The sequence below is a fragment of the Salmo salar genome, chromosome ssa08, assembly GCF_905237065.1.
Source record: "Salmo salar chromosome ssa08, Ssal_v3.1, whole genome shotgun sequence".
Lineage (NCBI taxonomy): Eukaryota > Metazoa > Chordata > Actinopteri > Salmoniformes > Salmonidae > Salmo > Salmo salar.
Genome location: NC_059449.1, coordinates 22,977,714 through 23,003,097, shown reverse-complemented (window position 1 = coordinate 23,003,097; position 25,384 = coordinate 22,977,714). Strand labels below are relative to the sequence as shown.

Sequence of the window (25,384 nt, the reverse complement as noted above, 5' to 3'; positions counted from 1 at the left end):
GATAATATTGTAAAAGACTATGGCTTAATGTTTACAGTTTGAGGAAATTCTGTGTGCTTTTTTCTGAGTTGAAAACATGTGTTGGTTCCACTTTTCTGGGCTCCGTTATTTACAAATAAGGAATACTTAAAATGTGAATATATAAAATGAAGATATTAGAATACAGCCGTAGACAGAAGTCAAAGATCAACATACAACTGATGTCTCTCCTGAGTTCTGCCCCGAACAAAAGAAAGACAGGATCTTATATAGATCACCCCTTATGGTGTCAAACCCTGTATGTGCAGCTAAAAGAACAAGTTATTCTTAACACAAGGTTTCTGAGAACCGGTCTCAGCAGTATGTAAATCTGCCCTTGTTTCAGAGAAAAACAGAAGCTGTCTCTCTGTGTCTCTCTGTGTCTCGCTGTCATCCACAGTCCCTTTTCTCACCTCTTCTCACAGACGCAGGGCTGCGGGTTTTGGCAGAGAGCTACACACAGAGAGGCCTCAATATTCAGCTATACAGTGAGTAAAAGTACAATGGCACGTCAGCAAATGAATAACAACATAATCAATGGTGGGGGTCTTTAGAAGACCTCCAAAATCAACTTTAACCCTTCACATGCCTCCCTCTCACACACACATTAGACCCAATGTAAATAAATTGTAATAACTTGTTTATTTTATTTGAGGAAAATATCTGTAGTAAAGTACAATCACAGTTAAAGCAATGTCTTTGGTTTATTGGATATTTCTCTGAATACAAAGTGTGACCAGAAGGAAGTCGGCAGACCTGCAACCCCTGGACTGTGTAGGTTTTGTCATCTGGAGCTGAAAAATAGAGAGATGGGAGGAAGAGTGGAGTTTAAAGGTTTATCATTAATAACAGACACAATTCTAGAATTAATTCATATTAGAATATATTACATAATGTTTCTGGAACATGCTTAATCCTGACATTGTCAAGGCCATACAAATATTGTATACCAAACAATTTAAAATTTTAAATTTTACATGACATATCCATTTATATGATATCCACATTTGTGGCTATTGATGATATCTGTGTTTTCTGTGAAAAAGAAGGTGAGAATCTGTCCCACTTGTTCTTTAATGTAAATTTGTGTCAGAATTCTGGGAAAACTTTGCAAAATACTTATTTACCATTATGAACACGACCCATGTTTTTGACATGAAAGATATATGTTCCTATTGCAATGATAACAAGACCATTGAAATGATTGTGAATTTTTGTATTCTTGTTGCCAAATAGTTTATACACAGACAAAAATTCTATACCAAAATTACAAATTTTTCTGATTGAATTTAACTATCTTATTAAAACATTAACCCCAGTGAATAACAACAAGAATAACATTTTCCTGAATCATTATAGATTTTTTCAGAGTGATTACAATTGCACTAGAATTGTTTATTTTTTTATTACTTCATTGATATTGTTTGTATGTTTTAGTATTTTCTCGTTAATACCTGCGTTCTGTTTTATATGATGTGTCGTGTCTTTGGGGTACGATTAAACTGAAGACAGGTTTATCAATTAACTCCCTGTAATTATTATCACGCAATTAAACTGATTAATCGTTTAATTGTAATTAACTAGGAGATCGGGGCACCAAGGACAATATTCAGATAACAAAGTTATAATTTTCCTAATATAACTTTCCTGTATTATAATATTATATTCTATTATAGTATAGGCCGATTATCTTCTGGTTTAAATGGTGTATTTTACCTCGAGTCCAGTCTCATTCCAAACGTCGTAAATTGTTGTATCTGCACGAACCCAGTCTTTACTAAAATCATCCATACATCAATTGTCTTAAAATCATTTATTTACTACACTAAGTAATTAACAGAAAACATACAAACAGTAATTATTGTCACAAAGGATTGGTATAGTAATGTGCCCAAATGGCTAACAGGCATGGCAGGTCTGTTAGACAATGGGTCATAAACGGTCAGCTGAGAAGGTACACAGAGTTCATTAATATTAACAATTGACAATTGAAGGCTCGCTCATTCGGGAACAATTGCAATCAATATATATTTACGCTCATGTGTCGTCGTTCTTTGTTGGAACGTCGTTCTGTGGAGAGTTTTGTCTCTCTCTCTCTCTCTCTCTCTCGGTTAGAATGGATCTTTCAGAGCGACATTCATTAATGTGGTCATAGAATGGATGTTTCGTTGGTCTTCGCGTTCGATGATATAATTTACTTAGCTGCAGACTAATAATTAATATCAAAGACTTGTTCTTATTCTGTCGGTCTCGATAGTCTAAAAGTTAACCATGTGGTGTAGTTCACTTTCAGTAGAGGAATTGGATGGTAAAACCTATTGGCCATGGAGTGGAGGCCTGGTCTAAAGAAATGTAAATCAGGGAGTGTTTTATAGTGCCCATAGAATAGCTTGTCAAATGACGCCTGGTCCTGTATGTGTCCCTGGGGGCGTGCCTATGACTGAGTTAGACTTGGTTACAGAAATACAATTCTATCACATTAACATCAGTACATAGCATCTCAATGTATTACAAAAGCTTTATCCTTATTAATACATTCTATACAACCATTATGATGCAAGTCTCAAGCTGAGGCTATTATATAAACAGTTTTATGGTAATATGGCTATATTGTCTCTTCTGAGTATCACAAAATTGTACCAAGCGGACCAGTTCATAGCTGGATTCTTCACCAATCTTCCACACCTTCTCCAGAACACAAATGTCGCTTGGCTCCCCAATTCTGTGCGTTGGAAGAATTTCCTGTGTCTCTCTATGGGCCATGTGGCCAGAGACTCTCCTGGAATTTTACCACTCCTTCACACAGGGACTGGGTGGGGGAAGGTAGGTTGGGAGATGGTGCAAAAGGGGAGGGGGTCAACTGTCCTCCCTGTACCAAAAGAGGCCAACGTCATGACATACCACCCCTGGTGGTTTGGATCTTGTTTATCCTGCAAGTTACAAATCAACATAAAATCATGACCACGTGATGTCCCATTGGTAGATCATCGTTGCAGTCCTCTCTGGTAGTTGAACTTGGTAGGCTCTCTGAAAGCGGAGCCGTCCACCACAAGGATGGGCAGTTGATGTCCGGTTGGTGATCGCCGTTGCTGTCTCCTCTAGTGGTGTACCTTGGTAGGTTCCCTGGAAGCTGTAAAGTACCCCAGGAAGGGCCAGGGGATGTCCTGGTTGGTGATCGCCGTTACGGTCCCCCCCTCTGGTGGTTTACCTTGGTAGTCTCTCTGACAGCGGGCATGCCGCCACAAGGATAGGCCGTGGGTGGCCGGATTTGGGGTCACCGTTGCGGACCCGTCGTCCAGACTGGAAGATCTGGGCAGTAACTTAGGTAGATGTTAACAACGCACACACACTCATGAACTATATATAATTACATTCATTCCCCAATGAGCGGCGTTGTGGCACTAAGTGATGGTTGTATGGGGACTTTGTTTAACCTCTATGGGCTAGGTGGGACGCAAGCGTCCCACCCGTGGTGCACTCCATCAACAGCAGGTGCATTTCAAGAGCGGCAAATTTGAATCCAAATAAATGTCAAAATTCAAATTTTTCAAACATACAACTATTTTACACCCTTTGAAAGATAAACATCTCCTTAATCTAACCACGTTTTACGATTTCAAAAAGGTTTTACGGCGAAAGCATAAATTTAGAGTATGTTAGGACAGTACATTTACAAGAGTTGTGTGTAATGTTTTGTCAATTCAAAGACAGGGTCACCAAAACCATAAAACCAGCTAAAATGATGCACTAACCTTTTACAATCTCCATCAGATGACACTCCTAGGACATTATGTTAGACAATGCATGAATTTTTAGTTCTATCAAGTTCATATTTATATCCAAAAAGAGCGTTTTACTATGGCATTGATGTTGAGGAAATCGTTTCCCTCCAATAACCGGCAGTCAAGTCAGCACCACAAATTAAATAATTAAAATTAGAAAACATTGGTAAAATATTATATTGTCATTTAAAGAATTATAGATTTACATCTCTTGAACGCAATCAACTTGCCAGATTTAAAAATAACCTTACTGGGAAATCACACTTTGCAATAATCTGAGCACTGCGCCCAGAAAAATACGCGTTGCGATACAGACTAGCCGTCATGTTGGGGAGATCTAAAATCGAAAATACTATGTAAATAATCCATTACCTTTGATTCTCTTCATCAGATGTCACTTCCAGGTATCACAGGTCCATAACGAATGTAGTTTTGTTCAAAAAAGCTCATCATTTATGTCCAAAAATCTCCGTCTTGTTAGCACATGATCTAAGCCAGCCGGACTTCTCGTCATGAACGAGGGGAAAAAATATATTTACGTTCGTTCAAACATGTCAAACGTTGTATAGCATAAATCATTAGGGCCTTTTTTAACCAGAACATGAATAATATTCAAGGTGGACGAATGCATTCTCTTTTATAACGTATTGGAACGAGGGTACCCAACATGAACTCGCGCGCCAGGTGTCTAATGGGCCATCATCGTTCCATGGCTCTTGTTCGGTCAGATCTCCCTCCAGAAGACTCAAAACACTTTGTAAAGGCTGGTGACATCTAGTGGAAGCAATAGGAAGTGCCAAAATATTCCTCAGCCCCTGTGTTTTTCAATGGCATAGGTTTAAAGGTAATACAACACATCAGGTATCCACTTCCTGTCAGAAAATGTCTCAGGGTTTTGCCTGCCAAATGAGTTCTGTTATACTCACAGACACCATTCAAACAGTTTTAGAAACTTTAGGGTGTTTTCTATCCATATATAATACGTATATGCATATTCTAGTTACTGGGTAGGATTAGTAACCAGATTAAATCGGGTACATTTTTTTATCCAGCCGTGCAAATACTGCCCCCTAGCCCCAACAGGTTAAGGCTCTATCACTTCCTAAGTGTCAAAGGAACTGAACCGAAAAGGAATGAAAGCATAAACAAAAATTATACAAAATATAGTTCTCACACAAGAAAAATCATCTAATTGGACTGTATTCTATATACGTCCAATGTTCTGGCAAAATGATTATCATGGCATTGTCTCTAATGCCATATCTAGGGTTTTTCCTACTTAGTGTGTTGCTTAGGCGCTATCCTAAGTTTAACTATATGATAAGTCTACAGCTGTAATGCATTAGTTTTGGGCAGTCTACAGGGATGACCTATGGACTTCTGGGAAGAAAACTGGTGAGTGCTGTAGAGTCAAAGGCCTAGAAGTAAATGTTCAACTTTACTAAGGCTGGTATATTGCTTGGGCCCTTAAGTGGTCCTAGCATAAATCCTAATTGGATGTTCCGTTGTGCATGTGCGCTTATGCTTACACAAGCGCGCATGTCAAGGGAAGAAAACCAAGTATCCGGGCAGATTACAACTTGTTCAGAATGAGTCTGACGTAGTCAGGTAATTTTCAGGTCAATGCCTGGAGGTCAGTCAGAATTGGTGTCAAGGGAGTCTGTAGTAGTTTTTCTACAAGTCACTGTCTTCCACTATTGTAGTGGCGATAGGTATGAAGCCTATTTCATAGCTATGTTATCCACGGAGGAGCTAACCTCACGACGGAAGTACTCTTTAAGTATTGGACCAGTCATACGTGGTGTGATCATGGTTCATGACTTCTAATAATTTTCCTCCTGAATGGAGGATCCTATTTATTAGTGACATGTGTCTTAACCATTGGAAGAGTGCACTGGAGATTCCCCTCCACGTGTTGCACTCTGAGTGACTCCTATGTCGCTGTTGTCAATGGTAATTTGATTGGTTAAGTCTCTAACCTTCTTACTGATTGTAGCTGGAATGACTGTTGCTAGTATTGGTACTGGTACTCAAGGGGACCAGTTATCCTACCGATTTATTCGGAAATATTATCTACCGGAACACATGATTGGAGCATTTTACTAGTTGTATTGTAGTTGAACCTACGCATGGCAAAGAATGATTATTGATGCCATTAGTTTTGGAGGTGGACAAGTCCACTGGACTTCCTTTACGACCAGTGTGGTACACCTCAGTACTATCTTAGATGTCTTCTAAGATAATCCCCATCTAGGGGCCTGTCTGCTCCTCACTGTTCTCATAGGAGAGTTTACAACTAGATTTGATTTATGCTCTGGCGGCCTCGTACGGTGTTGTCCGTAGTCTTGACCCCCCACCGGCCTCGATGAAGCTCATCATGGGTCTGGGCTACTATTCCCCCCCTTTGTGCCTCGGGACCCCCCCACCAGCGGGTGGTGTTGGTGTCCGATGCGCAAATGAAAAGGTCGGACCCTATGTACGAGTTGTCAGCGGCCGCGTTGTTATGAGAATGGCTGTAACCTTTCAACCAAATCTCCTGGTGTTTGTGCTTCAAAACGTTCAGTGGCTGTCGAGGCATGTCAGTCACCACCGCGTCCGCGTGTGGCAACCTCTTCAGTACCTGCGAACTGAGACGAGGATATCGGTCTGTGATATCGCAAAGTGTTTCACCAGTGGGAGTCATCGGGTCAGTTGCTGGACTGACGCCATTAGTGTCATTGTAAGGGGTGACAGTCCCCAACAAAGCGGAAGGTGTATCATCGGAAGCAGAGTATACTCTGCGCATCAATGTTTTTCTTGCTGGGACGGCCGCAGTGCTTGCGGAAGTGTCCAAAGGGAAAGAGAAGTTCATCTCAACTACCGTATTGCATGACTGCAAGGAGGAGGGAAGTTGCTCATTCACAGAGACAGCTGGCTCGAAATCATGAAAAGAATGGTCAATCAGGTTGGCTGATGGAATGTGTCGAGATATCGTACTCTCTCCGTGGATCGGATTTTGTACCAAGAGGTTTCTAAACGTCTTTTTCCCAAGGGGTGCTTTCGACAGATACCCCTCGTGAATGACTGCGTTGCAGCTAGCATTAGGGGGAGACAGTGTGTTCAGTGGAGAAGGCACTGTGGCCTGTGACCATACCTGGTTGGTTTTCCAATCCATCAATGGGAGTAACCGATCCATCAAGTCTGCTCCAAGTAGCAGGGTTACAGTTTCGAGGCTGGTAACATACACAGGGTGAACGAGCGATACGTCCTGGAAATTGTAGTTTCAGCATGACTCTCAATGTGAAAGGCGAGGTAGTCTGAGTGACCCCTCGAAGTTTATTGTCGCATCGTTCCACTTTTAACCAACGTTTAGTTGGCTTCAAAGCCCTTTTGAGATCATCAAACAATGTTTGAGAGATGAGTGATATTGTCGCACCCAAATCAATTAGCGCATGACAAGCTAAGCAGTCCTCCAGGACTGTTTCCAGGTATGGCCGTTTAGATTCGTGGTTAGTGGACATATTCCCCACAAAGTGGAGTGGTCGTTCGCAACGACGTGATGTGCCATGTCTGTTCAAGATGGAAGCAGATTGACTTTTCCGATTTTGAGTGGGCTTGGCTTTAACGAAGCGCTTGACCTTTTTCTTCGCAACTTTTGTATCAGAGTCTATAGACAAAGCCCGGGGGCTTGTTTCTTAATCAAGCGGGCCCTGGATAGGGTCTTGAATGAGAGCGGGAGAAATTTGAACTTTAACCTCTATGGGCTAGGTGGGACGCGTCCCACCTGCTCAACAGCCAGTTGAATCCTGTGGCGCGTTATTCAAATCCTTAGATATGCTATTACTTCAATTTTTCAAAAATATGACTATTTTACACCATTTTAAAGATAAGACTCTCGTTAATCTAACCACACTGTCCGATTTGAAAAAAGGCTTTACAACGAAAGCAAAACATTAGATTATGTCAGCAGACTACCCAGCCAGAAATAATCAGACACCCATTTTTCAAGCTAGCATATAATGTCACATAAACCCAAACCACAGCTAAATGTAGAACTAACCTTTGATGATCTTCATCAGATGACAACCCTAGGACATTATGTTATACAATACATGCATGTTTTGTTCAATCAAGTTCATATTTATATCAAAAACCAGCTTTTTACATTAGCATGTGACTAGCATGTGACTAGCATTCCCACCGAACACTGCCTGTGAATTTACTAAATTACTCACGATAAACGTTCACAAAAAGCATAACAATTATTTTAAGAATTATAGATAGAGAACTCCTCTATGCACTCGATATGTCCGATTTTAAAATAGCTTTTCGGTGAATGCACATTTTGCAATATTCTCAGTAGATAGCCCGGCATCACAGGGCTAGCTATTTAGACACCCAGCAGGTTTAGCACTCATCAAAGTCAGATTTACTATAAGAAAAATGTTCTTACCTTTGTTGTCTTCGTCAGAATGCACTCCCAGGACTTCTACTTCAATAACAAATGTTGGTTTGGTCCAAAATAATCCATCGTTATATCCAAACAGCGCCGTTTTGTTTGTGCGTTCTAGACACTATCCTAAAGGCTAAATAAGGGTGACGAGCATGGTGCAATTCGTGACAAAAGAATTCTAAATATTCCATTACCGTACTTTCGAAGCATGTCAACCGCTGTTTAAAATCAATTTTTATGCCATTTTTCTCATAAAAAAGTGATAATATTCCGACCGGGAATCTGCGTTTAGATAAACAGACAAAGGAAAAGAAACCATTCGGTCGAAGTGGGCACGCGCCTAAGCCCATAGTACTCTGAGTGGCCACTTGCCAAAAGCGATAAAGTGTTTCAGCCAGAGCCTGCCTCGATATCGTTCAACGTTTTCCCAGGCTCTGAGACCCTATGGACGACGTAGGAAGTGTCACGTTATTGCACAGATCCTGAGTCTTCAATAAAAAGAGCCAAGATGAAACACTACTTCTCAGACAGGCCACTTCCTGCTTGAAATCTTCTCAGGTTTTGGCCTGCCATAGGAATTCTGTTATACTCACAGACACCATTCAAACAGTTTTAGAAACTTTAGGGTGTTTTGTATCCAAAGCCAATAATTATATGCATATTCTAGTTACTGGGCAGGTGTAGTAACCAGATTAAATCGGGTACATTTTTTATCCAGCCGTGCAAATACTGCCCCCTATCCCCAACAGGTTAATGTCCTTGCTATGGGTGTTAATTCCTGCGGACCTGGTGTCCGGTAATTCCCCGTCTAGTCCTTGTGACTTATCTTTTACCCTTTTCTCAAATTGTTCTCGCTTAAGTTCTTCCCGTAGTGGGACTTCTGGAGAACATCGGTCTATGTTTTGATCGTCCTTGAACCCTTTGTTACTCTTGTGCTCTGACACTTTTTGTGGGTTGGGTGCAGGAACGTAGCGAACGAGTCGATTGTAGCGGTAGTCATGTTGATGGCTACGTACTTTACAGTTATTTCGACCGCGGAGGTTATTGGAATCATGGTTTCGTGGTAGAAACTGTTGTTGTGCGTCATCTCTCGACGCTCCAATACCTGATAATGCACCCTTTAACTGGAGTGAGTGCTCCTGGTCAAACTTCAAAACTGAGTGGTCAGGGATCTTAGCATTGTGAACTTTTGATGCCTCAAAAGCTGTGCTTGCAAGCTCTCTGAGTTGTAAGATAGGCAAGCCAACGTGGGCGGCAGGGCCCAAGTAGGTAATGAAGGTGGGATACATGTTCGACAGAAACATTTGTTTGAATGGTAACAGCTCTTCCATTCCTGTTTCAGTGAGTAGGCCAAAGTAAGCTGAACGAAGCCTATGATCGTAAGCTTGTGGGTGTTCGTTCCGAGCTTGTTTGACGGTGTTAGCCAGTGAGCAATCGTGTTTGCGAGTCGCCGAACCACTGAATTCTAATTTCAAAGCTGTGGCAAGTTTAGCGTAGTCATTTAGCACGTGTTCCTGTTGTAGGCGAATGAACCTTGTCACGTGTCTATTCGACGTTCGCTTCAACAGGTAAACCCTGTCAGAACCCGTAGCGTTCGAGTAGCCATCCAACGCGTCCTCTATGTCAGCTAGGAACGTCTCCGTATCGTTTGGCTGACCTGGAACGGGGTCAAAGGTGGGGAAATTCTTGACGAGTTTGTCAAGGTATTCCGCGCCAAGCGGGCGGAGAGGGTTGGCTTCATCCTGTGGAGAAATTGGGGCCGAAAGGCCAAGAGAGGAAGCCAAGCCTTGTTGTTGTTGGCCAAGAGGCGCCATATTACTCAGTGCCGAAGGGCAAAGAGGAGAAGACTGAGGGGACACATGAGGGAGGCAAGGTCTGAAACCTATTGTCTTCACTCCTGTGAGTACAGGGCTCCGGTTGCTTGGATGGGTAGTCGCGCTGTAGAGCGTGACCATTCTGGATTTCCTCCAGATGGTACCTAATGGTGGAATTCTGCTGCATTGCAGAGTCCACTTGAGCGCTTAGAGTACCGATTTTGGACACGTGAGTGTCACACCTGCTCCTTTCGATCTCAAAATTATCTGTCATGTTTTGCAGATAGAGGTCCTGAGTACGGAGCGAGAGATTCAGTGATGAGATTTCCTCTGCTTGCTTAGAAATCAATATTTCCAACCTCATCACCTGAGTTCTCTCATCATTCATTTGGTCAGCGACTTCAATAAGTTCTGCTGATTTATCATCCAACTTTGTCACTGTGTTCATTAACTGATCGTCTTTGGTCTGCAGCGTTTTGAGGAGAACCGTGTTATTTTGAGTAACATTCAACAAAACAGCATGCATGTTGTCAAGTTGAGCGCTCCTGTTTGTAGATAACTCTTCAGATTTATCTAGTTTGGCGTGGACATCATCGTATTTAGTTTTGGCTAAATCGAGTTGTTCCTGTAGCATATGATTTTGTTCCTGTAGAAAACAATTTTGTTGAAGAGCTTGTGCTTGTTCATCGTCGTACGTTTTTGCAATTACATTTAATTGTTCAGTTTTCGAACGCAGTTCCATAGCTAGCAGAATTTTTCCCTTGTCTGCATTGGTCATTGGTTTCCCGGTTCTCTCCACCTGTCCCTTTATGTCTACCGTTACCTGCTCGTGCTTCAGCTGTGCACTGCGATATTGGACAGATGGCAATCTCGGATGGCAAGACATCAGAGCTAGACTGGAGAGAACCTTTACGAGGCCTGCGCCCGATGGTTGATTTTGGAAAACATTGTTGTCTGCTTTTCCACTAATGGCATAATTAGGGTTGTTATCGCTGCTGAGGTCAGAGATCAATCCATTTACAGGTGGAGGTTCACTAATTACCGGGCGAGTGGGGACCACCCCCTCTGATAGCTTGCACATTATTAGAACATTTGAAAGGAAAAAATATTTTTCCTAATTTTCCAAAATTTGGTTTTGGAATGTGGAAAACTGCAAAGACGATTTTAATCTATTTATAGACGTTAATGAACCATCAGTACTGTACAGTACTGTGGAAGTTGGACGTGAATGAATTTGCCAAAGCAAATTGAATTAATCAATGCCAATGATTAGTCCTACCTGGGTAGGCTATCTGGGTATTGAACTTGAATTACCTGAGAGGTTGCTTCATCCAGGTTAATATGCAAAGTTTAAGTTGTCTCATTTAATTGGAAGAACCTAGAAAGGTATGTTCAACAATTTAATTTATTAAATTGAATGAGACGATAATCCATACAATCACCATTGATTGGATATCATAAGTGTAAACCGTAGGTCAAATGTTGGGACCCTTCACCACTAGGGTACGCTCCTCCCTGGGGCTGAAGCCACATGGGATTCACTCCCGTCAGTAATGGGTTTGGTGAATGTGCTTTGCTAAAGCAGATTTTACTGATTAATCTATTTATGATATATCAAACCTGTATAGGCTATCTGGGAATTAACTTTGAATTACCTGAGAGGTTGCTTCATCAAGGTTAATATGCAAAGTTTAAGTTGTCTCATTTAGTTGGAAGAACCTAGAAAGGTATGTTCGACAATTTAACTAAATAAATTGAATGAGGCAATGATACCCAAGCAATTCAGATTGTGGGGTTATCATAACAGTAATGTAGTTTAAATGTTTAGGGTACATTCACCACTATACTTTCCCTTAAGGCCGAAGCCACATGGGGTTCACTCCCGTGAGTAATGGGTTTTACTGATTAATCTATTTATGATATATCAAACCTGTATAGGCTATCTGGGAATTAACTTTCAATTAACCTGAGAGCATTGCTTCTTCTAAGTTAAGTTTGGAAAAAGTTAATCATGTATCATTATGGACGCCCAATCAATTTTAGATATTTTTTTAAAAGATCCACTTGAAAAGGTAAATCTGCCAATTTCACTTGTTAGTTAAATTGAATGAGACGTCATATCCAGTCAATTGCGATTGTCTGGATATGTTACCGTGCTCCACATTTGAATTTCCCCTAGAGATGTACTGGCAATTCTTCACCACCAGGGTGCAGAATGCTGAAATTAAATGGAAGTACAAAGGTCGGACTTCCGTCGCGCTAGCGGAGGAATTTTAAACGTGTTACGGGGAGGGTAAAATGTTCCCTCTCTGTTAGCTTGCCCGTAATGCTAAGCTATTACTACTTGGTTCAGGAGTATCACTTCCAAGCACCAAAATAGGATCCTTTCACTATGGAAAGGGTGGGTTTTCTAGTGACGTCTCACCTTAACCCCATTCAGCATATTCTGCTAGCGTTTATGCTGACCGGAGCGACACGGTACTTAAATACAGATACGCATACGGTCTGCCCACACTGTCTTAGTGCAGTAGGCAAATTATTCGGCTCAGTTACCGGACAGTTAACTTCTAATTTCTAACCTTACTCTAGAAGTTAATATTGACCGACAGAAATAGTACCGTTTGGCCTAACGGACTAAAACTGGAATTTATCCCTCACTGCTATCGACATAAGACCGGAACTACTCTAAATAGCTTCTCTCAATGGGAAATGCACAATCACTTTGTTTAGATAGCAGGCTGTTTGTACAATTCTGTTTGCACAATTGATATATAGAATTTCACAGCAAAGTCCAATTCTATCTTAGATTCCTCACACGGGGCACCATATATGCCTTGTCTTTGGGGTACCATTAAACTGAAGACAGGTTTATCAATTAACTCCCTGTAATTATTATCACGCGATTAAACTGATTAATCGTTTAATTGTAATTAACTAGGAGATCGGGGCACCAAGGAGAATATTTAGATTACAAAGTTATAATTTTCCTAATATAACTTTCCTGTATTATAATATTATATTCTATTATAGTATAGGCCGATTATCTTCTGGTTTAAATGGTGTATTTTACCTCGAGTCCAGTCTCATTCCAAACGTCGTAAATTGTTGTATCTGCACGAACCCAGTCTTTACTAAAATCATCCATACATCAATTGTCTTAAAATCATTTATTTACTACACTAAGTAATTAACAGAAAACATACAAACAGTAATTATCGTCACAAAGGATTGGTATAGTAATGTGCCCTAATGGCTAACAGGCATGGCTGGTCTGTTAGACAATGGGTCATAAACGGTCAGCTGAGAAGGTACACAGAGTTCAATAATACTAACAATTGACAATTGAAGGCTCGCTCATTCGGGAACAATTGCAATCAATATATATTTACGCTCATGTGTCGTCGTGATCCTTGTTCGAGCGTCGTTCTGATGGAGAGTTCTCTCTCTCTCTCTCTCTCTCTCGGTTAGAATGAATCTTTCAAAGCGACATTCATTAATGTCGTTATAGAATGGATGTTTCGTTGGTCTTCGCGTTCGATGATATAATTTACTTAGCTGCAGACTAATAATTAATATCAAAGACTTGTTCTTATTCTGTCGGTCTCGATAGTCTAAAAGTTAACCACGTGGTGTAGTTCACTTTCAGTAGAGGAATTGGATGGTAAAACCTATTGGCCATGGAGTGGAGGCCTGGTCTAAAGAAATGTAAATCAGGGTGGGTTTTATAGTGACCCTTGAACAGGCTTGTCAAATGACGCCTGGTCCTGTATGTGACCCTGGGGGCGTGCCTATTACTGAGTTAGACTTGGTTACAGAAATACAATTCTATCACATTAACATCAGTACATAGCATCTCAATGTATTACAAAAGCTTTATCCTTATTAATACATTCTATACAACCATTATGATGCAAGTCTCAAGCTGAGGCTATTATATAAACAGTTTTATGGTAATATGGCTATATTGTCTCTTCTGAGTATCACAAAATTGTACCAAGCGGACCAGTTCGTAGCTGGATTTTTCACCAATCCTCCATACCTTCTCCAGAACACAAATGTCGCTTGGCTCCCCAATTCTGTGCGTTGGAAGAATTTCCTGTGTCTCTCTATGGGCCATGTGGCCAGAGACTCTCCTGGAATTTTACCACTCCTTCACACAGGGAATGGGTGGGGGAAGGTAGGTTGGGAGATGGTGCAAAAGGGGAGGGGGGTCAACTGTCCTCCCTGTACCAAAAGAGGCCAACGTCATGACAGATGTAACAATGTAAATTGTTGATCTGTATTTTGAATAAAAACAATTATATTAACTAAATTAAATAAAAAATAAAAAGACGCACATCGCCTTCTGCTGACTGGAGTGGGCAACGCAGTTATTACAGAATGAAAACACCTTCTCTTTCGTCGGCATGGCAACCTGTAAACATGTCAGTGGTGTCACAATGTTGCACAACAGCAGCAGAACATTCCATGGAGGGTCATTGTATCATTACACAGTGTCACTGTCAATTCTACTGTATTGGTACATGTGGTATTACAATACATTAGAAGATCTGTAGACGGCAGCATTGAAACAATTTACAACACATAGTCAACTAGCAACCTGCTCTGTTTCTGTGCTGTTTAAATATCCCACTTATTTTATTCTGTTGTTTTATCCAGCCGGCATAGGCTTAAAGGTAATTCAACACATCAGGTATCCACTTCCTGTCAGAAAATGTCTCAGGGTTTTGCCTGCCAAATGAGTTCTGTTATACTCACAGACACCATTCAAACAGTTTTAGAAACTTTAGGGTGTTTTCTATCCATATATAATAAGTATATGCATATTCTAGTTACTGGGTAGGATTAGTAACCAGATTAAATCGGGTACGTTTTTTTATCCAGCCGTGAAAATATTGCCCCCTAGCCCCAACAGGTTAATGTCTCCACCATGGATGTTTAAGTTATATAGTCTACCAAGTGTTAATGTCTCCACCATGGATGTTTAAGTTATATAGTCTACCAAGTGTTAACCTGTTTAGGATCTCCATTCACTGAAATGACTAGTATACTAAATATACTAAATATGGTGGAAACGCCCACTTGATAACAGAAGGTAGAGTTCTCTGAGTGGAACGGTGGGAGACAAACAGTACCTCCTCTCCCCTTCTCCCATCCTCTCCTTTCCCCTCTCCTCTTCTCCCCCCTCTCCTCTCCCCTTCTCCCCCCTCTCCTCTTCTCCCCCTCTTCTCCTCCCTCTCCTCTCCCCTTCTCCCCCTCTCCTCTTCTCCCCCTCTTCTCCCCCCTCTCCTCTTCGCGCCCCTCTCCTCTTCTCCCATCCTGTCCTCTCCACTCTCCTCTTCTCTCTCCTCTCCTCTCCTCTCCTCTCCTCTCCTCTCCTCTCCTCTTCTCTTCTCTTCTCTTCTCTTCCCTCTCCTCTTCTCCCCATCTCCTATTCTCTCCCCTTCTCCTCTCCTCTTCTCCCCCTCAACTCTTCTCCCCCTCACGTCTTCCCTCCCCTCTCCTCTTCTCCCATCCTCTCCCGTCTCCTCTTCTCCCCCTCCTCTTCTCTGCCCTCTCCTCTCCCCTCTCCTATCCTATTCTCCCCCTCTCCTCTTCTCCCCCTCTTCTCCCCCCTCTACTCTACTCTTCGCTCCCCTCTCCTCTTCTCCCATCCTCTCCCCTCTCCTCTCCTCCCCCTCTCCTCTCCTCCCCCCTCTCCTCTTCTCTCCCCCCTCTCCTCTCCTCTCCCCTTCTCCCCCTCTTCTCCCCCCTCTCCTCTTCGCTCCCCTCTTCTCCCATCCTCTCCCCTCTCCTCTTCTCCCCCTCTCCCCTCTCCTCTCTCCTCTCCTCTCCCCTCTCCTCTTCTCTCCCCCTCTCCTCTCCCCTCTCCTCTTTTCCCATCCTCTCCCCTCTCCTCTTCTCCCCCTCTCCTCTCCCCTCTCCTCTTCTCTCCCCCTCTCCCCTCTCCTCTTCTCCCCCTCTCCTTTCCCCTCTCCTCTTCATCTTTTTATCACTGACTTCTCACCAGTGATGTCATCATTATGTAAAACGTTGCTGCTCTGTCAGCAGTTTCCTGTGGAGTTTTTTAACAGATCAGTTTGCTGTAGTGTGTTCAACCACTGATCCAAGATAAGTTGCTAAGAAGTTTATCTCACATCAAAGACGTAATGAACTAATGACATAGAGGTCATATAGCCGAGCAGTATTTCCAACTCTTCAGTCCGCTCTTTATGACAGTAGACTGTATTGCTCAGTGGAGCCCCAGTTAGAGACAGATATGATACCTGCAGTGATGATCCTGTTCTGGACCACAGGTAGGATGCTGTTATACACTTGTGACAGTTACTGAGATATGTTTTAATATTGTAAGATATGTTACCATTTACAGGGTTAGTAAAAGAACATGCAACTGGAAGCAGACAGTAAACATGTGTCTCAAAGCAGGACAATGATGTGATCACCTGTAAATGTACTTTACTGTAGTCTAACTGTCCATCTGGGGACAGGCACTAATGTCAGTTAAGTTGTGATGGTGTCATGCATCTGACTGTTGTATATTCAGTGTGTCAATGATTGATTGTATCTGTGTCTATGTAAATGAATGAGAGTATATATTATATTGGTGTTATGTTAGAGTAAGAGAAGGGAGGGCTGTAGATGCTAGAGGTCTATGAGCTGAGTCAAAATCAACAAGTCCAACACTATATGTCAGGAAGAGTGAGAGAGCGAAAGAGAGCAAGAGAGAGAGATAAATGAGCTGAGCACGATGGAAGAGAGAGGAGGGGAGAGAGATTTGAGGAGGAGGAGAGAGAGAGAAGGGGAGGGGAGAAAGGAGGGGAGGAGAGAGAGAAGGGGAGGGGAGAGAGAAGGGGAGGGGAGACGGGAGACAGGAGGGTAGGGCATAGAGAAGTATAGGTGAGAGAGAAAGGGAGGGGAGAGAGAATGTTTGAGGAGAGAGGAGAGGAGGGGAGACGGGAGGGTAGGGCATAGAGCAGGATAGGTGAGAGATGAGGGTAGGGCTGAGAGAGATTTGTGGAGGAGAGAGGGCGGTAAAGGAGAGAGGAAAGTAGGGGAGAGAGGATGGTAAGGGACAGAGGGTAGGGGGGAGAGAAGGGTAGAGGAGAGATGAGGGGAGGGGAGAGAGGAGGGTAGGGGTGAGAGAAGGAGGGAAGAGGAGAGGAGGGGCAGGGAGAGAGGATGGGAGGGGATAGAGGATGGGAGGGGATAGAGGAGGGTAGGGGAGAGAGAGATGTGAAGGAGAAAGGAGGGTAGGGGAGAGAGGAGGGTAGGAGAGAGAGAAGGTTAGAGGAGAGAGAAGGAGAGGGGAGAGAGGAGGGTTGGGGAGAGAGATGTAGGGGAGAGTAGGGGTGAGGGGAGAGAGGATGGGAGGGGATAGAGGCTAAGGTAGAGAGAAGGGGAAGGTAGGGGAGAGAGAAGGGGAGAGGAGAGATGAGGGGAGGGGGAGAGAAGAGAGGAGGGTAGTAGAGAGAGAAGGGTAGAGGGGAGAGGAGGGTAGGGGTGAGAGAAGGGTAGAGGAGAGGGTAGGGTAGGGTATGGGATAGAGGGTAGGGTAGAGAGAAGGGGAGGGGAGAAAGGAGGGTAAGAGAGAGGAGGGTAGGAGAGAATGAAGGGTAGAGGAGAGAGGCATGTAGGTGAGAAAGAAGGGTAGAGTAGAGAGGAGGGTAGGGTATAGAGGATGGTAGTGGAGAGAGAAGGGTAGAGGAGAGGGGAGGGTAGAGGAGAGAGGAGGGTGGAGGAGAGAGGAGGGTAGAGGAGAGAGGAGGGTAGGGGGAGAGAGGAGGGTGGAGTAGAGAGAATGGTAGAGGAGAAGGGAGGGTAGGGTATAGAGGATGGTAGGGGAGAGAGAATGGTAGAGGAGAGAGGAGGGGAGGGGAGAGAGGATGGTAGGGGAGAGAGAAGGGTAGAGGAGAGAGGAGGCGAGGGGAGAGAGGAGGGGAGAGAGGAGGCTATGGGAGAGATGTGAAGAGGAGAGAGGAGGGTAGAGGAGAGAGGAGGGTAGGGGAGAGAGATTTGTGGAGGAGAGAGGAGTGTATTTATTTAATGAACTGACTTGTTGGAAAGGTGGCATACTATGATGGTCACAATTTGAAATTCACTGAGTTCTTCAGTAAGCCCATTCTACAGCCATTATTTGTCTATGGAGATTGCATGGCTGTGTGCTCGATTTTATTCACAGGTCAGGAACAGGTGTGGCTGAAATAGCCAAATCCACTAATTAGAAGTGCTGTCCACATACTTTTGTACATACTGTAAGGTGTAGCTGGGTCGGCCCGTCCTCCACCACCCCAACACATCCCAATCAGCTTTAGGATCTTAGTGAAACATTCATTATTGGTTTCAGGTGTGTTAGGTCAAGGCCAGAGTGACAACCCATAGGACAGCAGACCACCAGGGCAGGACTGAGCAACCCAACAGCTATTGAAAACAGGAAGTGGTCATGTTTTTTATACAGACTCCTTTTGTCGTACAGTATTCTCCGGTATCAAAATTTCAAAGCCAACAAACACAGGGAGAAGGAGAATCTGTAGACATTCTGAGATAAAAGAGCATCCTCTTTACCAGAATTCAGCCAGGCTTCACATGACCATAGCATCTGCAAATATGTGATGGGGGGGGGTCTTTTAATCAACCACAAGGCTACCTTGGTCCTAACTGTCACAGGTTACATTGGTCCAAACTGTCTCATATGTCCTTCTCCACACTCTCCTCTTCTCCCCTCTCCCCTTCTCCCCATCTCCGCTTCTCCCCCATCTCCTGATCTCATTCTCCCTGCCCTTTACATAATATGTATTAGAAGCGGGGAGGGAGGGAGGGAGGGAGGGAGGGAGGGAGGGAGAGTAATGGTCAGAACCAGAGAGAGGGGAGGGAAGGGGGAGGACAAGATGGAGGAGGGGTGGAGAGAGATGGGAGAGAGAGAATATAATTTTATCACTGACTTCTCACCTGTGATTTCATCATAACCAGTAACATATTCCACTCTTGGCCCAGCCCAACTGACCCTGACATATGGCATCAGGCCTGTTGAGTTGACCTGGGTAACAGACCTCTAGCTTCTACACCACATCCCCCCTTCTCCTGCTCTAAAATCAGACCTCATCAGCACACATTTTGGGTGCTGGTACTGTTTATATTTAGGTTCTGGAACATTAATCCAATATTCTATAAGAGGTGAACTCAAGCAGTAGAAAGTTAGAGGTGATATTATAGGACACTATGTGAACTTCGCTGCTCGGTCAGCAGTTTCCTGTGGAGTTTTTATTTTTCTGTAGTGTGTACAACCACTGATCCAAGATTAGTTGCTAAGAAGTTTATCTCACATCATTGACCCAATGAACTAATGACACAGAAGTCATATAGCCTAGCAGTATGTTCCACTCTTCAGTCCACTCTTCATGACAGTAGACCTGTATAGCTCAGTGGAGCCCCAGTTAGAGACAGATATGATACCTGCTGTGATATTGATGATCCTGTTCTGGAGCACAGGTAGGATGCTCTTATACTGATATACACTTGCGACATATGTTTTAATATTGTTATATATATTATAATTTGCAGGGCTAATAAAATAAAAATCTGTCTCAAAGCAGGACAATAACGACAACACCTGTAAATATAATTCTCCATCTGGGGACCTTTTTTCTGTTTGGTCCTCTCCTGTGTGAGTGATGAGGTCACAGAATCGGGTCTGTTCAAAAGCTAGAGGTCTGTGACCTGAGTCAAGCTCAACAGGCCTGATGCTATATTTTAAGAAGAGAGAGAGAGATGAGCAGAGAGAGAGGGAGGAGAGAGGGGGTGGGGATGGCAGAGGAGAGAGTAGTGGAGAAAGAGAGGAGAGGAAGAGACGGAGCATAGCCAGGGGAAGTAAAGGTGTTAATGGTACAGAGGATACTGGGGGTACTGGGGGTGCTGAGGGTGCGGAGGGTGCGGAGAGTACAGAGGGGGCTGACGGTGCTGAGGGGGCTGAGGGGGCTAAGGGTACTGAGGTTGATGAGGGTACTGCTTGGTGGTGGGGTGGGTGGTGGTGGGTGCTGGGTGCTCCCCCCTCCTTAGGTATGTGGATCTCAGTTATGTCCTGTATGACGAGGTCCGTGATAAAGTCACTCTCACTACACTGGAAATGTACTGGAATAGAACAACAAAAAAGCAAAAACATTTATTATACATGTTGTGTCTTTGGCTATTTTGGATTAAGTGATATGACATGCTATTCTATAAAATAATTTCTCTGTAATTAACCTGTCTGGGCTAGGGGGCAGTATTTTCACGGCTGGATAAAAAACTTACCCGATTTAAACTGGTTACTACTCTTGCCAAGAAACGAGAATATGCATATTATTAGTAGATTTGGATAGAAAACTCTGAAGTTTCTAAAACTGTTATTTTAAGAATGATATATAGAGAACTCCTTTATGCAATCGCTATGTCAGATTTTAAAATAGCTTTCGGCGAAAGCACATTTTGCAATATTCTGAGTACATAGCTCAGCCATCACGGCTAGCTATTTTGACACCCGCCAACTTCGGGACACACTAAACTCAGAATTAGTATTAGAAAAATGGTATTACCTTTGCTGATCTTCGTCAGAAGGCACTCCCAGGACTGCTACTTCCACAAAAAAATGTTGTTTTTGTTCCAAATAATCCATAGTTATGTCTAAATACCTCAGTTTTGTTCGTGCGTTCAGGTCACTATCCAAAGGGTAACGCGAGCGCATTTTTGAGACAAAAAAATCTTAGAAGCATGTCAAACGCTGTTTAAAATCAATTTTTATGGTATTTTTCTCGTAAAATAGCGATAATATTCCAATCAGACAATAGTGTATTCATTCAAAGAGGAAAAAAAACAGCATGGTCTCGTGAACGCGCATATCCAATCTCTTTGCCACCAGGCAGACCACTGAGAAACTGAGCTACTGTAATCTGCCCAGAGACAGGAGACGCCTCAATCCACTTTCTGAAGGCTTTAGAGAGCCAATGGAAGCCTTAGAAAGTGCTACATAACCCTAGAGACACTGTAGTTTTGATAGAGAACCAAAAGAAGAACAACAAATTCTCAGACAGGCCACTTCCTGCTTGGAATTGTCTCAGGTTTTTGCCTGCCACATGAGTTCTGTTATACTCACAGACACCATTCAAACAGTTTTAGAAACTTCAGAGTATTTTCTATCCAAATCTACTAATAATATGCATATTCTCGTTTCTGGGCAAGAGTAGTAACCAGTTTAAATTGGGTACGTTTTTTATCCAGCCGTGAAAATACTGCCCCCTAGCCCAGACAGGTTAACCTTTGATGATCTTCATCAGATGGCACTCACAGGACTTCATGTTACACAATAAATGTATGTTTGTTAGATAAAGTTAATCTTTATGTCCAAAAACCTCTTTTGAAATTGGCGTGTTATGTACAGTAATCATTGTCTCAAACAAACATCGGTGAAATTTAAGAGAGCCACATCAAATTTACAGAAATACTCATCATAAACATTGATGAAAAATACAAGTTTTATATATAGGATTAAAGATAAACATCTTGTAAATCAAGCCGCTGTGTCAGATTTCAAAAAGGCTTTACGGCGAAAGCACACCACGTGATTATGTTAGGTCAGCGCCCAGCAACAGAAAACCATACAGCCATTTTCCAACCAAGGAGAGGTGTCACAAAAGTCAGAAATAGCATTAAAATTAATTACTTACCATTGATGATCTTCATCTGGTGGCACTCCCAGGTCTCCATGTTAGACAATAAATGTTTGTTATGTTCGATAATGTCCCTCTTTATGTCCAAAAACCTCAGTTCTGTTGGTGCGTTTAGTTCAGTAATCGAAAGGCACAATGCACGCTCTCAACATCCAGACGAAAAGTTAAAAAAGTACAATAGAAGTTTGTAGAAACATGTCAAACGATGTTTAAAATCAATCCTCGGGTTGTTTTTGTCATAAATAATCAATAATATTTCAACCGGACAAAAGCTTTGTCAATAGAAAAGGAGAAACAAGAAAGGCGCGCTCCCGATCACGCGCTGGACTCATGTCTGGAAATGTCCACTGTCCTCTCATTGAAAGTGCTGTATCTCCCTCATTTTTCAGAGTAAAAGCCTGAAACAATGCTTAAAGACTGGCCACATGTAGAAGAAGCCATAGAGATCGTGAACTGGGTCCTAAGTCTTTGTATGGTGGATAGGCTTTCAATGGAAAAACAGCTTTTCAAAATAATAGTACTTCCAGAATGGATTTTCCTCAGTTTAATGCCTTCCATATCAGTTCTGTTATACTCACAGACATTATTTTAACAGTTTTGGAAACGTTAGAGTGTTTTCTATCCAAATATATTAATTATATGCATATCCTAGCTTCTGGGCCTGAGTAGCAGGCAGTTTAATTTGGGCACGCTTTTCATCCAAAATTCAGAATGCTGCCCCCTACCCTAGTGAAGTTAACGGAGAGTCTAGCACCTTTCTCCTATTTGTTTTCCTCTTTAGTCCAGGGTGTTTTGCATGGTGCCTTTGCCAGAGAAATTATAGAAAGGAATCCAATGAATAATGGAATGTTTAACCTCTTGGGGCTATGTGGGACGCTAGCGTGCCACCCGTGGTGCACCCTATCAACAGCAGGTGCATTTCAAGAGCGGCAAATTTGAAACCAAATAAATGTCAAAATTCAAATTTTTCAAACATACAACTATCTTACACCCTTTGAAAGATAAACATCTCCTTAATCTAACCGCGTTGTCCGATTTCAAAAAGGTTTTACAGCGAAAGCATAAAGTTAGATTATGTTAGGAGAGTACATTGACAATAGCTGTGTGTAATGTTTTGTCAATTCAAAGACAGGCGTCACCAAAACCATAAAACCAGCTAAAATGATGCACTAACCTTTGACAATCTCCATCAGATGACACTCCTAGGACATTATGTTAGACAATGCATGCATTTTTAGTTCTATCAAGTTCATATTTATATCCAAAAACAGCGTTTTACTATGGCGTTGATGTTCAGGAAATCGTTTCCCTTCAATAACCGGCAGTCAAGTCAGCACCACAAATTAAATAATTAAAATTAGAAAACATTGGTAAAATATTATATTGTCATTTAAAGAATTATAGATTTACATCTCTTGAACGCAATCGACTTGCAGATTTAAAAATAACCTTACTGGGAAATCACACTTTGCAATAATCTGAGCACTGCGCCCAGAAAAATACGCTTTGCGATACAGACAAACGGCCATGTTGGAGAGATCTAAAATCGAAAATACTATGTAAATAATCCATTACCTTTGATTCTCTTCATCAGATGTCACTTCCAGGAATCCCAGGTCCATAACGAATGTAGTTTTGTTCAAAAAAGCTCATCATTTATGTCCAAAAAGCTCCGTGTTGTTAGCACAAGATCTAAGCCCGCCTGACTTCACTTCATGAACGAGGGGAAAAATATATTTACGTTCGTTCAAACATGTCAAACGCTGTATAGCATAAATCATTAGTGCCTTTTTTAACCAGAACATGAATAATATTCAAGGTGGACGAATGCATTATCTTTTAAAACGTATTGGAACGAGGGTACCCAACATGACCTCGCGCGCCAGAGTCTAATCGGCCATCACCGTTCCAAGGCTCTTGTTCGGTCAGATCTCATAGTAGAAGACTCAAAACACTTTGTAAAGGCTGGTGACATCTAGTGGAAGCAATAGGAAGTGCCAAAACATTAATCAGCCCCTGTGTGTTTCAATGGCATAGGCTTAACCTCTATGGGCTAGGTGGGACGCAAGCGTCCCACCCGTGGTGCACTCCATCAACAGCAGGTGCATTTCAAGAGCGGCAAATTTGAATCCAAATAAATGTCAAAATTCAATGTTTTCAAACATACAACTATTTTACACCCTTTGAAAGATAAACATCTCCTTAATCTAACCACGTTTTACGATTTCAAAAAGGTTTTACTGCGAAAGCATAAATTTAGAGTATGTTAGGACAGTACATTTACAAGAGTTGTGTGTAATGTTGTGCCAATTCAAAGACAGGCGTCACCAAAACCATAAAATCAGCTAAAATTATGCACTAACCTTTTACAATCTCCAACAGATGACACTCCTAGGACATTGTGTTAGACAATGCATGCATTTTTAGTTCTATCAAGTTCATATTTATATCCAAAAACAGCGTTTTACTGTGGCGTTGATGTTCAGGAAATCGTTTCCCTCCAATAACCGGCATTCATGTCAGCACCACAAATTAAATAATTAAAATTAGAAAACATTGGTAAAATATTATATTGTCATTTAAAGAATTATATATTTACATCTCTTGAACGCAATCAACTTGCCAGATTTAAAAATAACCTTACTGGGAAATCACACTTTGCAATAATCTGAGCACTGCGCCCAGAAAAATACGCGTTGCGATACAGACTAGCCGCCATGTTGGGGAGATCTAAAATCGAAAATACTATGTAAATAATCCATTACCTTTGATTCTCTTCATCAGATGTCACTTCCAGGTATCACAGGTCCATAACGAATGTAGTTTTGTTCAAAAAAGCTCATCATTTATGTCCAAAAATCTCCGTCTTGTTAGCACATGATCTAAGCCCGCCGGACTTCACTTCATGAACGAGGGGAAAAAATATATTTACGTTCGTTCAAACATGTCAAACGTTGTATAGCATAAATCATTAGGGCCTTTTTTAACCAGAACATGAATAATATTCAAGGTGGACGAATGCATTCTCTTTTATAACGTATTGGAACGAGGGTACCCAACATGAACTCGCGCGCCAGGTGTCTAATGGGCCATCATCGTTCCATGGCTCTTGTTCGGTCAGATCTCCCTCCAGAAGACTCAAAACACTTTGTAAAGGCTGGTGACATCTAGTGGAAGCAATAGGAAGTGCCAAAATATTCCTCAGCCCCTGTGTTTTTCAATGGCATAGGTTTAAAGGTAATACAACACATCAGGTATCCACTTCCTGTCAGAATCTGTCTCAGGGTTTTGCCTGCCAAATGAGTTCTGTTATACTCACAGACACCATTCAAACAGTTTTAGAAACTTTAGGGTGTTTTCTATCCATATATAATACGTTATGCATATTCTAGTTACTGGGTAGGATTAGTAACCAGATTAAATCGGGTAAAAAATTTTATCCAGCCGTGCAAATACTGCCCCCTAGCCCTAACAGGTTAAAGGTAATTCAACACATCAGGTATCCACTTCCTGTCAGAAAATGTCTCAGGGTTTTGCCTGCCAAATGAGTTCTGTTATACTCACAGACACCATTCAAACAGTTTTAGAAACTTTAGGGTGTTTTCTATCCATATATAACAAGTATATGCATATTCTAGT

At 42.2% G+C, this 25,384-nt stretch overlaps 1 protein-coding gene across 1 annotated transcript in view; it reads left to right on the top strand.

The window, feature by feature from the left end:
• The first annotated feature begins 310 nt into the window (after nucleotides 1–310).
• LOC123744219 (scavenger receptor cysteine-rich type 1 protein M130) overlaps nucleotides 311–25,384 on the top strand; it is a 53,822-nt gene continuing 28,748 nt past the window's right edge. The window contains exon 1 of the mRNA XM_045723010.1: nucleotides 311–506. The gene's annotated coding sequence lies outside the window, so the exon portion shown is untranslated. The remainder of the gene's footprint in view (nucleotides 507–25,384) is intronic.